Source organism: Phaenicophaeus curvirostris, chromosome 1, assembly GCF_032191515.1.
Source record: "Phaenicophaeus curvirostris isolate KB17595 chromosome 1, BPBGC_Pcur_1.0, whole genome shotgun sequence".
Taxonomy (NCBI): domain Eukaryota; kingdom Metazoa; phylum Chordata; class Aves; order Cuculiformes; family Cuculidae; genus Phaenicophaeus; species Phaenicophaeus curvirostris.
Genome location: NC_091392.1, coordinates 102,984,190 through 103,000,726, shown reverse-complemented (window position 1 = coordinate 103,000,726; position 16,537 = coordinate 102,984,190).

Here is a 16,537-nt window from a genome sequence, read left to right as displayed (position 1 = left end):
AGATAGAAGTTGAGTTCAGTAGAAGAGAAACAAGATCTGTCTTATCATAGTCTACTGAAACTGTTTTGCAGTTCAAATACTACACTAGAGTGGAAGAAACCCACAGAAATGTATCACAATCAAAGTGATTCAGCTGGCAATTTAAAACACTCCTTCCCTTACTACATACTAAAAGGCCAAGAAGTATCTGCCACATGCATTTCGAACTTCTATTCACATACAAATTTCTCAGTGTCATAACATTTAACTTTTCGATTGTATTAACTGAGCTAAATGTTTCTGTGTTTGGTCCTTCTCTGCAGTTAGTCTTTCAGTGTCTGAAATACAAAGCTAATATTGTAGTATAAGAACTGGCACTAGATGTTGTCAGTGACAGAAAAGACACACTTGCCATATAAATTCAAGTGGCCTGAGACCTCGCTTAACTCCATTTCAAATGACTACATATCTACACCAGAATGTGCAAAATAAGAATCAGGTTCAATGCATTGTCCAGAGTGCACAATGAAGATAAACACTGGTTCTTCTATGACATTATAATCATTAAAGAGTCAATGGGAAATTAAACTGCACAAACCCAGAGGGGAAAGAAACGCTATGGTAAATGCAGGGAAAGGGCCTAATCAATTATTTTCTTCCACTTTCTAAGTATAGTGCTATTTATCACTACAGCCAGTGCAGCATTCAACACCAGAAGCAAAGACACTGAGACAAGACCCAAACCAAGGGTAGTAGGCTAGTTTTCTTTTAATTTCTTTTCCTCTTTTATTTTTTTTTATTTTATTTGAATAATATTGATGCTAATCTCAGAAATGGTAAACAGCTTAGTAAGACTAGATTTTGACAGTATGCTGAATATGGAAAAAAAAAGCACACAAAGGTCAGATAATTAAGATTCTAACACGTAAAATTAAGTTTCCTTTATAAAAACTGTGCACTTTGGTATATATTATGCTAAAAATTGCTTACCTATGGGATGAGACAGAATTTTGATTTGCTGTGTAGCCAAAGGCTGTTTTGCCATGGACTAGCAAAATTTCATCAAAATCATTAAAAATTCAAAAATTTCCTTTTGAAGCAATGTTAACTCCTCTTGAATGCAGAAAATCATAAAAGCTTGGCATGCATTGTTAGGCCTGCTGATATTTGATTCCCGTATATATTCCTATACTTTCAATCCTTTTGTTATAAAGTCTTAACGTCTATTAGTTGGGCATCCAGTTATCTGATCATTTCTGTTTAGACTGATACTACTTCTGAACTTACTCCTCCTGTGCATTATGATCAGTACAGTTATACATAGCTGAAATTAAGAACTTCTCTCTACTATTTTAAACATCCTGTCTTTTTTAAACTAAATTTATTTGGAGTTCCAGGAGGATGAGAAGGAAGCACTACCATACATTGTCTCAACTGTTTCCGTTTAGGAGCAAGAATGAGAGAGGGTTGATGAACTAGGGGAAAAAAGTCTGGCCATCTCCTTTTCTGTTGTAAAGTAAATCATTTTGACTAAGATCAAAACAGCTAAAAAAATATAAATCGATTTGAATCAGAGCATTTATCAGTAGAGAGTATCTATGGATCTGGATTGTGATCCTTGCAGTGACAGTTTCGACAGCCGTTCATGAAGCTCACCTTATTTAATCTTTTAGTATTCAAAAACATTTGCTTTTGTAGAACCAATTGTTTGATTACTTTTAACAACTACGATGCAAGACTTCACTTACTTTCAGCCGTGGGGGTTGTTTTAAATGCTGTGAGAAAACCAAAAGTAAAAGAAATAATAATAATAATAAAAATAGCAATGGATTGAATGTGCTCAATTAACATTTCTAAGCTCGCAGGTGACAAACTTAAATGAAGGAAAAAAAAAAGAAAGAAAGAAAGTTGTATGCATGTTCTTCCACTTGTACTGAAAGACTGCAGCAGAAAGCCAAACAGCAATATCAGCCTGAAAAACTGTGGCATAAACTGTAGCCCAAACCCTAAATATTCTCTACTAGGTTGCCTACACATGAAAACTCAGTGTGAGGAGCAAAAATCATGACAAAAGAAACATCTTTTCTCCTACCCACTTAGACTCATATGAAATCTCTCTACATGAAAGTCCGCTAATTTCTAACATTTCCCTCGCATGTCTGGCTATATAAGCTGAAATTAATTTTGAATAAGAAACAACTTTAACAAATAAATTTTCCCCAGAGAGCAGTACATAAATGAGGCAGTGAGCAACAGAACATGACTTCTGCGTAAGGAAGAAATATATTTATAATGCTATAAATGTGCAATGCAAGGTATGGGGCATGAAGTGGCGTGTTAAGGAATGTAAAGAGAAAACAAAACCAAAACAAACCAAAACCTGCAAACCATCCCTTTAACTTTAAAACAATCACTTCCAATTGTTCTGTGAATTGGAGCCACTACAGAAAACTTCAGGCACCTGCCCCTGCCTGATCTCAGACTGCTGGTCAAAAATGGAAATTTGAGGAGGTTTATGAAGACATTCTTTTGGAGAATAACCTTATGGTCCCACAGGTAAGCAGAATTACATATAGACTAATGCTTAAATATGCTGTGCAGTGTTGTAAGCCATTGCCTGTCGTCACAGTGCTTGTGTTCAGGCCAATTACTGCCTTGGAATGCAAAAATCAGTTCTAACTGGCAAACTACTGTTTTGCACAGATCCACAGTATTGCAGGTTTTGTTCCATATTTCATATTCAGTCACTCTCAGAGGAGCAATCAGAGGCCAAAGATAACTGTAACAGTTGCCAGTGAATTCACTGGACCAAACCTTCCTCAAATCCAGAAGGTGATTTCATTCTGTTAATTAAAACTTTTTTTGCTGGAGCTCTTGGTACAGTTAAAAGCTGTGGGAAGACAGGGGAGAAGTAAAGATAATTATATTATCACTTTCAAGAAGCCATACAAGAGAGTGAGAAGGAAAGATCTTAAGGTGTCAGCTAAAAGCTTCGCAATACAGGATACTCTCGGTGTGTGCACATGCACAACACTTGAATGAAAGGAAGAGGTGATGTAGTTTTAGAAACATCTTTAATCTGTTAAAATTTACTTGTGCTTCAAAGCTAGAGGAAAATGACAATTTGATTGGTTCTTCCCAACTGTAGCCAGGCTCTCTATCATAATTCTCACTCACAGAACAACAAATTTCTCTATAATAATAACTTGCCAAGTAAGCAAAACTTCAATCTCTAGAAACTTCAACTGACATGTTCCATGCAACTCTAAACCACAAGAATTGTGAAACACTTGTTCATTTTTCCTTAAAAAAAAATGCAATTTAATTTTATTTTCAAAATTGTATCCCCTTTAATGAAGCTGGGCCTCCTTTTTCAAACAATAAGGGTCCATCTCTTAAAAAGGGAAAGCAAGCAAATGTGAAGCAAATCCTGTAGTAACAGCAGTATGGAAAACCATATGGGAAAATTATGAATTCAGAGTTGGAATTGAATGTGATACCATATACAAAACTAGGTATAAAGCAGAGAGGGGAAAGGAAAAAACAACAATTCTTGTTGAGTAGCTGCAACACTGACTGAGAGAGGTTGTCTGCAAAAAACTAGCACATAGAAATGAGAAAAAAAATTACAAAATTCTTGGATTATTTATGATTCATCAGCCATGAAAAAAAATTCAACAAGATTCTGAAGCCAAATTACAAGAATGCTAAGCATCAAATACTAGTCTATACCTACTCAGAAGAAAGGAAAATGTATAATATAAAATTATTTTCTTGCCATTTCTCAAGTCTGGAAAACAGTATGACAAAAGCAAAAAGGAAAGTTCCCTTTAGATGTACTCCTACTTGTAAATGTCAGGAAGAAAGAAATAAGGTGGTAGTCTACCGCTATTTCTCAGATACCTTCACCTTTCATTTCTATAAACTCCTTTTGCAAATAAGTGATGCAAGAATTAAGTACCTTCTGTTCAAACTTAAAGGTTCCTTCAAAGAGGTTGGAACTCATTAAAATTCTCTGGACATTAGGAAAAAATTCTTCACAGAAAGGGTCATTGGGCACTGGAACAGGCTGCCCAGGGAGGTGGTTGAGTCACCTTCCCTGGAGGTGTTTAAGGCATGGGTGGACGAGGTGCTAAGGGGCATGGTTTAGTGTTTGATAGGAATGGTTGGACTTGATGATCCGGTGGGTCTCTTCCAACCTGGTTATTCTATGATTCTATGATTCTATGAAAAGCAATAATATCTCCTCAAAATTATAAGAATATGCCTGCACTTTAATCTAACTTTATGACAAATTCAGTAACAGTGGTATGAGCCCTTTGTTTTCAAATAGACAAATCTTACCAACTGGCTAAATGTAAAAAATTCTATGATTTTTGAAAATAAAAGCAAGGAATGATGTAAATAAAGCAAGAACATTATTGTGTCTTAGATAATGATGCATTATCTCTTTTTGCCCTTTGGAATATTAAATCAACAAATCATGTCTCAACTAGAAAGATTTTCAACAGAATATTTGGATAAAAACTGGGTACCCTATTTGTTGCAGATTTCCCAGTATGAAATACCATGTTCCTAAACTGCTTTTCTAGAAATACATACTGATCACTTTTTGAACAGGCAAAAAACCCTATCACTAATAATACCTTGATTTAATTAGTGATTTCTTGATTCATAAGAAATACTATGACTATTCAAATGCTATTAAGCAGTGGATGTTTGAAAAAGTAAAGTGGTGATCGTCAAAAGTACTTCCAAACAGTCACATAGAAAAGGAGTAACATTTGATAGAAAGAATATCCAGAACCTGAAAGGTTAAAAAAAATTCCTTTCACTGCCTTTTTACTCTTCCATACCTGGTCTAAAATAGCAAGGGTTTTTGAAAGGCATTTAGCTTTAAACATTCACAGTACCTTTGAACGTCCTCAGCAGGACCAGAAAAGATGGATTCAATTTTCAAAGATAATTGTGTCAGATAACTGTCTCATCCCTTTTCAGAAACAATCTGATAAATACCTAATTACCAGTTGAGTGATTTCAGAGCCACACAGCTGGGCCTAAGAAAAGGCAACAGGGAATGACAAGGTCCCCTAAAGCCATTGAGAGCAAGAAGCAGTTGGTTTGTGAATTACTTCATTTATTCAGATGATAAAATGCATAGGAAATCCCCACAGAAAACAAAATATTCATAAGATTTTGGAACAGTGAACAGAATCAATATGTAACCAAGGAAGTAAACTATTAATTCTCAAATAAAACAATATTGCGTACTACGGAACAATTACATTCCAAAATCCGCAATGGTAAATATTTGAGTCCTTGAAAGTACTCATTTTTCCAGAAATCATTTGTACACTACTCAGTCTAACCTTATCTCAAGTTGATATATAATATTATATAGAGGAAACTAGCTTTGTAGTAATTTATATTGCAATCTTGTTACAAACTTAAAAAAACATTTGGATCTTGAACAATTGCAGTCTTAATGGTCAAACTTAATAAAAATGCTCAAAAGCTATTTCATTTTTCTTGAAAAATAATGGTAATCCAGCAATCTTTTCTGAAAATACATTGTAGCTTCACATTTAAATTATCTTCACCAATTAAAAAAAACCCCACAGGTACATGTGGCATCTCAGATTTCAGTGAATCTATTTAAATTATAAAAGCCAAAGTTGTAATCTTGCTGAATTTCTTACGCTTGGAGAAGTGTTGGCCCCTACTACACATCCCCAGTGTTAATGGAGTGGAGAGCATGAAATAGCAACATAATGGTGCAGAGATCAGCATCACAGATGGAAAGCAGATTACTGATAATGCCTCAACAATATTTAATCAACCAAGTCATATATTTTTCAGGTTTTATGAAATATGTGTTTCCATTGTAAAAAATGCAACAGACCTGGGTTGGTAATCTCAAAAGTACTTATTTCTGACCTAACCCTGCTCCCAGATTGGAGCAAATTGATTGGAATTTTGCAAATGCAATGAAATAGGGATGAATATATGCACTTTTATAAATTCTACTTATAAAATTTTAAAATAAGGACGCATACATATACATAGCAAAGTGGTGAGTCAATGTGGAAACAAAACTATGAAACAAGAAGCATTTTGGGAGCACAGACTGCAGTCTCTGTTGGCAAAAAGACCTGCCAGAATTCTTCCTCTTGAGATTCCGCTCTAACAGAAAGAAAAATAGCTTGGCTTTGCCCTTAATTAGAACAAAAGCAATTAGAAAGGATTTTCATATCTTGCCCCACCAACAAGTCTTCTCAGAGACAGAAATTTACATCAGGATTTCAAGAATATTCAGTTCTCCCCTAGAGCACATTCATCTTTCTGGAGTCACCAGCAAAGGTGAAGCTTAAACAATATAAGGACTTTTAACTTTGTCTGCTTTTTGGTTAAATAGACTTGTGTGAAATGGTAGCTACTTAGGGGAAAAGAAGAAAGTGCCAGTTTTCATGAAGATACTGGAAGAGTGGCAGAATCCCTTTGAAATTGAAATTGAGACTGATCCGATAAGGTTGTTATGGCTGTTAATAGCAACCCTTTCCTCTCTTTCCTTGGATAAGGTGGTGCCATCCAGCTGTGGTTTGGGACAACGAGCAGCTAAGCTGTCATTGCAGGGGGATGCTGGGGACTGACTGCACCTCTGGAAAGTGCCGCCCCGTCCCTATCCCAGCAGGTATAACAGCTTCTCCCTGTAAGTGAGGAATACTATTGCCTCCTAGTCTTTCTGGGATCAAAGCTAGTACTAGCTTTTTGCTGCTTCATACTGTCTGTCTTACTCTAAAGTTTGCTCCCACTAGCTTTTAAACCAGGAGTTGACCATGAAGAAAAGCATGAAGATTTGAATTAATTGCATTTCTACTGCTCTCGAGACTGTAAATCTTTTGGTCAAAGTGAAAAAAAAAATAATCATAACATCAGCACTTCAAGCCTCAAGAGGAAGGCAGGGAGGACATAACCCTTGCATTTGCTGTCTGGGTAAAGGGCCCATGCGGAACTCTGCCAGATCCAGGGGAGTGAGATGCAGGGCAGTGCAGTGTCGGCCCTTAAAGTATATGAGAAGGAATGAAAAAGGAGATCTGGGATTATTTCAGAGGAGAGTTTTGTGAATGCAGGACATGAATCTTTCTGAGTGCAAGTCCTTCTGGTCTGCTATTTCTGTTTCAGCCTCCTGCAAGAAGAATAGCCAACAGGGGTTGGGGAATCACAGACTACGTGCAAGAAAGTGCTGTTCTGTATACATCTTGGTAATCTCTTGAGTAGGCTTTATGAAAAGGATTTATTTAGTCTATGTGCTGTCAACAACCTATGAAAAATTAAGGTATAGAATCGTAGGATCATATAATCATAGAATCATAGAATAGTTAGGGTTGGAAGGGACCCTAAAGATCATCAAGTTCCAACTCCCCTGCCATGGGCAGGAACATCCCACTAGATCAGGCTACCCAAGGCCCCATCCAACCTGGCCTTGAACACCTCCAGGGATGGGGCATCCACAGCTTCCTCGGGCAACATGTTCCAGTGCCTCACCACTCTCATGGTGAAGAAATTCTTCCTTATATCAAGCCTAAATCTGCCCCTCTCCAGTTTATATCCCTCCCCCCTCATCCTACCTCCACAAGTGTTTATGAATAGTCCCTCTCCAGCTTGCTTGTATGCCCATTTCAGGTACTGCAAGGTCATTATAAGGTCTCCTAGGACCCTTCTGTTCTCCAGGCTGAAAAAGCCCAACTTTTTCAAGCCTGTCCTCATATGGAAGGTGCTCCAGCCCTCTGATCATCTTTGTAGCCCTTCTCTGGACCCGTTCCAACGGTTCCATAGCCTTCTTATGTTGAGGATTCCAGAACTAGACACGGTACTCCAAATGAGGTCTCACAAGACAGCAATAGAGGGGCAGAATCACTTCCCTCAACCTGCTGGCCACATTTCTTTTTATGCAGCCCAGGATATGTTTGGTCTTCTGGGCCGCAAGTGCACACTGCTAGCTCATGTTGAGCTTCTCATAAACCAGCACCCCCAAGTCCTTCTCTGCAGGGCTGCTCTCAATCATGTCATCATATATCTTGTACTGAAATCGGGGATTGTCCCAACCCCGGTGCAGGACCTTGCATTTAGCCCTGTTGAACCTCATGAGGTTCTCACAAGCCCACTTCCCCAGCATGTCTAGGTCCCTCTGGATGACATCCCATCCTTCTGGTGTGGCAACTACACCACTCAACTTGGTGTCATCTGCAAACTTGCTGAGGGTGCACTAAATATCACTGTCAAATCATTGATGAAGATATTAAACAGCACCAGTCCCAGTGCGGATCCCTGAGGGACACCACTTCTCGCAGATCTCCATCTGGACTTTGACCCATTGACCACTGCTCTTTGAATACGACCATCCAACCAGTTTCTTATCCACTGATTAGTCCACCCATCAAATCCACATCTCTCCAATTCAGAGAGAAGGATGTTGTGGGGGAACTGTATCAAAGGCTTTACAGAAGTCTAGATAGATGACATCCATCGGTTTACCCGTGTCCATCGCTCAAGTTACCAGCAAGCTCCTCCCAGACCGTAATGGGTTCCCTGTTCCTCCAAGAGGGAAGAGAGAATCTGAGGCAAGACCTGAAATCTCAGTTTTAATATTTCTAAGGAATTGGAGTCTCAGATAAAATATATTTGAATATTGCATTAAATTTTATCAAGATCATGGTATGCTAAATAAGTTTCCCTCATAATCTAAACTTTAATTTGAAAGTGAAGATCATTCCTTAAAATAATATCATGCTCTTTTTCCCCACCCCTCCTCCTTTGTTTCTCCTTTTAAGAAAATTCCTTACAGCATATTTTTAATCATCTCATCAGTTCTGGAACATAATTTAAGTTCTGAAGTTATTTGTTATAGAGCTAACAGCAGCAAAGAACTAGAATTGATAGGCTGAATATACTGAGCCTGGACAATTTCCCTATGCTATTAATCCTATCTATTAGGAGTATATGAAGTAAGTGAGTATATGAAGTAAATATGAGTGTGCATTTTAAGTTTTGTTTCAGTATTATTGTAGAAAAATAAATAAAAAGGATAAAGCTCATAAAAGTATCCTGATCAGGAAAATGCAGCAGATATGGAAAAGAGAATGAAGGTTTTACATCTCAGAAAGGCTATCTGAACTTTGAAATTCTGATGCAAAATTTGAAATAACATTTACAATAAGAGCAAGTAGAAAAAATCCACATCTCTTAAAAAATTCTAGAGTTTCAGCTACAGATACTACAGTAAACCAAAGACTGGCAAGAATTTTCATATATATTTTCTCTTATCAGTGCAATGAGCTTTCCTGAGACAAAATGTTCAAACAAAAGGGATTTTGTTTTGTCAGAATATCTAACATGCTAGAAGTTAACAGGATAGTAATGACAGATCCCCAGTTTCTAGCATGGATCCTTGCACATTTTTATTTGTCAGATGCACAATCAGATGATCACACATGTATTGTACTCCCTGTAACTACAACAGACACAAGCTATAATTGTATTTTAAAAGTTATGGATGTGCCTGACATAAATGTGTGACCTTTCCTAATAGAGAAACTGCTGTATAATCCCTCTTAGGTGGGCAAGAAAATAAAATATCTTGAATCACTGAATTCAGTCACCTTAGCAGGAATTTGAAAACATGGAACTACTAGCTTCTAAATCCTCAGAGACTAAAGCTTAAATTCCTCAGCTGGAAACAAACAATTGGAAATTTAGAGAGGTGGACAACTGATTTCCTAGCAGTAAACCATAATGACCAAGCTAACTTGTAATGGATGAATAATTAGGTAGGGGTAGAAAAACAGGCTGAATCCACAGGAATTGCGCATTCATGACAGAATAATCGGTTGCAATCCTGCATATTTAATTTAAAGACTGAATTCTCTCAGCCTGGGACTAATAGAGGAGTGACTACTACACAGGCATTGTGACAGTATAATTTCAAAAAGGCTAAGAGTGATTCAAGAGAAACATTTCTGCCTTTGGCTTTAGAAAAAGGTTTTATTTTCTTCCATTTAAGCAGGCGTCACTTTAGAAATACCTGAAATAAAGTGTCATTCATTTCCTAACAAGCCTTATGTTATTAGAAATAAGATAGCAATGGAGCAAGAAAACAATATTGTATACCTTCTGAACTGGAAACTGAAATGCAGAATGTTAATTAGACGTTAGAAAAAACTATGCATGTGCTGACTTGTGCTACTGGCACTTCGGGAAGGCAATATTGCTCTTCCAGGAGTCAAAAAAAGGTAACATTAACTTAATTTAGTGAAAGGAAAACACTGTTAACAAAAATGCAAGATACTTTTACCTCATTTACCCTTTTTTAAAAATAAAAATGTTGTTCTAATATTTCCATTCCCTTGTCTTTCTACCCCCATCTTTTCCCTTCCTTCCTAACAGGTAAGTCCGGAGATCTGGATCCATGACGACGGGTTCTTTGCAGCACTCTAATGCTATAACCAGTGAAAAGAAAGCAGTGGATTAGATGTTCATATGGCTGCAATGTAAATTTACATTTTGAGCATATGATTTATCATATAGTCCGAGGAACTAATCAGCTTTAATGAAGAGGTTCATAACATGTGTCAAAGTCATGTTCCCTGCACACATTAAACTGATTCAGAGCTACTCTTCTCCAGCTTTTTTTCCTGTTAGTGAGAGGGAAGTAAATTTATTCAAAATCCTTGCTTTCATCTATGCCAATCCATATTACAACCCACTTCCCATTCATTTATTCAAAAATGGATACTTAATTTGTTTTCAAACTACCTAAAAGACCTTCCGTATGCATTGGTCAAGAAAAGATAAATCTGTTATCACAAAAATCATGCTCTATTGAGTACAAAAGATCCCTAAAGTTTATAAATGGAAAAAAAACAACAGTTAATAATATTTTTCCAGGGAAATGAGTATGCACTAGCATCTTTGTACATGCTTACACTATAAAACTCTACCTTGCACAGTAAACACTAAAACTGAAACCTCTATCAATATATTATCATAACTAATAAATTAATAATTAATACCAATAAAGCTTCATTGGCATAACCACAAAGCAGTTCAAGAATTTCAGTATCTGAAACTAAATATTTTAATTATTACCTAGAACTCTTCTCGTTTGTTTTATGTCACCGTGTGTGCATACTTTTACTAATATGTCTTCTACATATACCAATATTCTAACACTTAGACAAAGTTTACTGACTCAGACAAACTTTACTGACTCAGTCTTTTCTAAAGTCTTTACCATGGGATGATCTGTTTGTTAACATGAAAACTACAACTACCCTGGGTCTTTGCACAATAGTTTATACCACTTGTTTATAAATAGTTCCTTCCAAGTGAATGTGTAACAATTACAATAACATTGTTTTTTCCTCTGATATGAGGTGATGCTGCCATGAGAGACTGTTTCTCAATTCCTCAAGGTGTGTCCTAGTTCCACAAAGGCTCTGCTTATGAAAAGTACTGGAACAGCTCAAGAGCTATGAAACTGAAGCGTTGGCAGATGACAAATCAAAATCTCATTTCCATAAAATGAACACTACCTCTCCCAGTATTTAAAGTTCTTGTCTGAAATTGCCTTTGATGAAATAAGATATTTAAATTGAAGTCAGGGAGAAAGAGCATGCTAAAGTGCACTGCTATGCTCAGCAGTGGACCAAAAAAGATATACATTCGGACGCACTCTAATACGTGTTTTGGAAAACAGCACCTTCATCAATACAACAGGAAAAATGTTACCTTTATGAATACCTAGATAAAATAACTCTTGGCTCCCTGCCCCCAGTAAAATCATCTTGAAAAGACTCTCATAGATAAAACAAATATGAAATAATTCATGACTGACAAGTTGTTGAGGTTCTTCAAAGCAATAGATGCTGCTCTACCACTGCAGGCAAGGAAAAATAAGATAAATAAAAACATAGTGTATGAATAAAAATTACAGCAGGTTTCATTACAATGAAATAAGAAAATGAAATAAGAAAGAAATGAAATAAGAAAACCCTGCTCCTGCAAAGAAATTTGAAAATCAACAGTCCTTGGTAAGGAAAAAAAAAATCCTATTTTTTTTTAAATAGCATTCAGAAAGTCAAAATTCCCTGCAGGAATCTTTTCTTGTTTAAATATTCAGACTCCAGTCTTCAAACACCAATATTTATAAGACTTCTCTTTTACCAATTTGCTACACTAATCTAAAATTGCTAACATTTACATAGAAATTGAGCCTACTACATCATCACATTCTTTAAGCAGTTTATTTCCTCTCTACTTGTCAAAGCATACATTTTAGTTTTCCATTATATAGAGTGCATCATACAGAAAATCTACATCTTCTCTGAACATCTGAAATAGAATAAATCAAATTGCATGCTCAATGTGACACAGCAGATTCAGAATACAATGTCAGAAGAAGGGAAGTAAGGAAACAGTGCAAGAATGACACAATATAGTTTTATTGCAATTCCATGCAGTGCAACCTGTCAGACTAACTGTAAGTCTAAACCACAAAATTTCACATATGAAAGAATCTGATGTGCTGAGCAAAGATTCAGGCAATTTATTTCAATGGATCACTGTCTCCATTCAAACATAAATCAAACCCAGTGTTACAATAGTAGAAGATATGAGAAGAACTTCTGGTAGTAGGCATGTCTTCAAATAATGAAACCTGCAATAAATGCAGCCTTTATTAAAAATACCTAGTCATTATCAATCGTTCTTGGGGTTTTTTTTGTGATCCTGATTTAGGCTTAATAACACTATTTACTAAACAGAATACATAAGCAACTTTCGTGACAAATCACAGATTAAGGTCTCCACTCATGACCTTTCTTCTTGTATCTAATCATCTACCTCAGTTGTCTCACTGATACTTCACCTAGTTGCATGCTATCAGCTTAACATGGCCAAAACTGACCTTTTTGTCTTCCCGTCCAAGCCCTGTAACACCAGCATCCCACCTGTCACTCAAGTCTGTAATAAAAATGTCATCTTTTCCCCCTTTCCCTAGCCTTCCTAATCCAGATCATAAATAAACCTTTCTGCTGCTTCTTCTACACATTAAAGATAATTTTCTTCCTTTTGCCTGCACAGCTAAATGCTCACTTAAGCTCTTGCTTCTCATTTTGATTCATTTATTCTAAAGCTCCATTTCATCATATCAACCATTCCCTTTCAGCCCATTCTAAATGCAGTTCTTGGTTTTATCTCCATTTAGGTTTCATCACAATGGGTAAAAAATCCAAAAGCATAAAACAGCCTAAAGACCAAAGATCCCTGAATCCATTTAAGATTCTAAATTGATATGGGTCATTTTTGTAAGCACTCATGCAGCTAAAGAAGCAGATTATTATTAGACACATGAACATGTAAAAAAGCTTCTCTCTCTGACGAAGGCACATCAGCCCCTAAGTATCTTGTAAACTAGACAATTTTACACGCTCATCCACTCCTGTAATTTTTCTGCCACCTTCCTGTGTTTCATGCAACAATTTTTCATATAATTTCTTAATCCTTTCTTCCCCTCCTCTTCTTCTTTTTCTGCTACTATCCGTTTTACATACAGCTTTGTCCCTTTCTCCCAGGAACGTCTAACTTTTCATTTGACCTTGTGACTTTGGCATAGAACATCCTCTGTGAACTTCCTCCTTAAACTCCAAGAAGCAGTTCACTAAGGACAGCTAAGTTTAAGTTGTCCAAAGCTACAATGGTGAAAAAAACACAAGTAAATATTCATATAAATATATTCATATTAAGCATGTATTTTTATGTCTATTAAAAAATACATCTACTTGCATATTTTCGCTCTTCTTACAATGATTTCACATTCCAATCTATGTCATCTGTGTGTCTTAAAATAAGATTGAGTCTTTCCTAGGAACAATAAATTGTCTATAAATATATGCCTGTTAAAACCGTAACTTCTCACAATTCATGCACAGAGACTATGTAGAAAATTATCAGTCAAGATCACAGTTTTAGAGTCAACCATACATAAATATAAATAAATATTGTTTCATTCTTTCCAGATTGTTTCTACCTATGACTCCCCTCTCACACATAATCACAGTATATTTCTGAATTAACTATTAGAAATCTAAGTTTTCAGGAGTAAATTAACATAAAAAAAGTACTAACCTAGACTTTTTTTTTTTTTTGTCAGAGACAATGCATGTGGATCACACAGTGTACCCCAAGGCAGTAGTAAATTAACAGTGGTAGTTTACCACCAATTCAAAGAACAAAGAAGACTACCTGTTGATCATCAATCAGTCTGTTCTGAACTAAACTTAATGTGCTTAATATCACAGAGGGACATTTATAGACTGGAAAGACACCTGGCCCTGTGTCATTCTAAAGCAGCAAGCGGTGATGGGAAGACTGATCAGTGGGTCATGGCTCTCAGTCAGCATGCATCCATTTCCAACCCACAGCACATCAAAGGGCAAGAGGATTTCCTCCCAAGGAATGGTGTGGTTTAGAGACTTTGTTAAAGAGGAAGACTTGTCCTTGGAGTGCAAATTAACACAAACCATCCAAGAGATCAAAATGAAAACAGCAAATTATCCTTTGTCCATGGAGTGAGCTGTCCTGTTCCCCGTGCCCCTAACTAGCACCATTACTAGGTTTCATCTCCAGTGTGTCACAGTGAAAAAGACTATTCATCAAGCTGTTTGCTCAGTTCTGGTGATGTTACAATTTGTATAGGCACCCAGTAAAATACCCACTTTTAGCAGAAATATTTTTCACTCAAGTCTATGGTTTAGCATCATAAATGCTACAAGGAGCATGAAGGACATAGATAAGAGCCATGACTATGGAAGAGGAAGAGAGGAAATGCCTCAGCTGACACTTGTGCCAAGCTACATGACTACATGGCCATGACAAAATCACAACTTTAACTTTTAAGAACTTCCTTAGTAACAGATCTCTACCTTCTGGATTGTTAACGTATACATGTGTGAAGGACCACAGAACAACAAAATATAACCCTGCAGAGCAGTTGTTAAAGGGCCTTCACAAGTAAGCTTTATCATGAAATTATTTAAGAAAACTTGAAGAGTTCTTTTCCATCTACAATAGAAAATGTGTATGTTCTTCCATTTACATATTAATTTCACAGCTATAACATAAAGCAATATTTAATTATTCTAATCAAAACAACAGAGCCTGTTATTTAGTAAACCCATTTGCTTTTTTTCTATTATAATGTTTTTGATAAACACTAAATATGACAGCAAAAACTATCATATCTATTCTCTAAAAAGAATCCTATATTAAAGCCTATATAAATGCATCCCATAAAATACTTGGAATTTTTCCTTAAAAGAGATACTAAAACTTCCCCCTTTAATTCATTAGCTTTCATTCAACTTTGATTGCTGCTATAAAATGCTATTTCTTTTTTATGATACCATGATCAGGTTTTTTGACTTACCATAAAGGAAATATACATCAATCATTTGTATTATTCTATCATGATCGGTGCTCAGAAGGGAATGCTCAAGTAATTTTATTAAATCATGCATTACCTACAGCCTGCAGTTAAAGAAAAACAAACCACTGAATTCAGAGCTCTAGTTCCCAAAGAAATATGAATTGCCCTTTTCAATATGTATTATTAAGGAGCTGGTACAAAAAAATGCCTAGTACTGAAGCCAAAAATGATTCACATGATATATGTTTAGGGGTGAAGCACTAAGCAATTTCTGGCAGAAGTGTTAATTCAGCACATTTTCAATGAAAGACTAAAATGGCCAGCACATGCATTAATCCTCTGATATTATCTTTTGTGCAACATCTTGTACTCCTCTCCCTTTAATTGTTGTTAGCTGAAATGGCATTTGAGCTGAGTAGAGACTTGAGGATTAAGGTCGTAACAATATACAACCAGAACTGTCTTGTCAGGTCTTCTGCTGAGTATATCTTGGCCATGACTCACAAGGCTCTACTTCTGTTAAAAGCTGCAATCAAGACACCGAGACAGTAAAGGACACTGAAATGACCCACATACTAAGAGGCATGTCCTAGCTTCTCATGAAGGAGCATTTGCGAGCAACAAAAGAGCAGAAGAAGTAACCATAAGCATGATACACTTTTCCACATAGGAGTATCATTACTGAAAACTCACTCATAAAAATGGTTCCTCATGCTGGACTTCACACTTTCTTACATCTGTCGAGAAGTTTGGAGAGGATTCCTTCTGTTTCAGTGAATGTAGTTCCCACAAGTGCTACTGGATATCCAGCCCTGGGTATGAGTTAGTTGCTTTGCACTGTATCATAACGAAGAGCACAATAAATACTGCCAGTAACAACACTAGCTAATTTCCACTATGTCCAAATTTTGACTGCCAGTCTGTGGCAGTATTAGTATAGACTTTACTGTGCATTACTTGGATGTCAATTCCTGTAAAATTTCATTATCTTCTAGCTCTCAGAATTAAAAAGGAGACACACAAGTACGGCTCTATATTCAAAATATGTTACTGAAGAGGCAGAAGGGGTTAAAC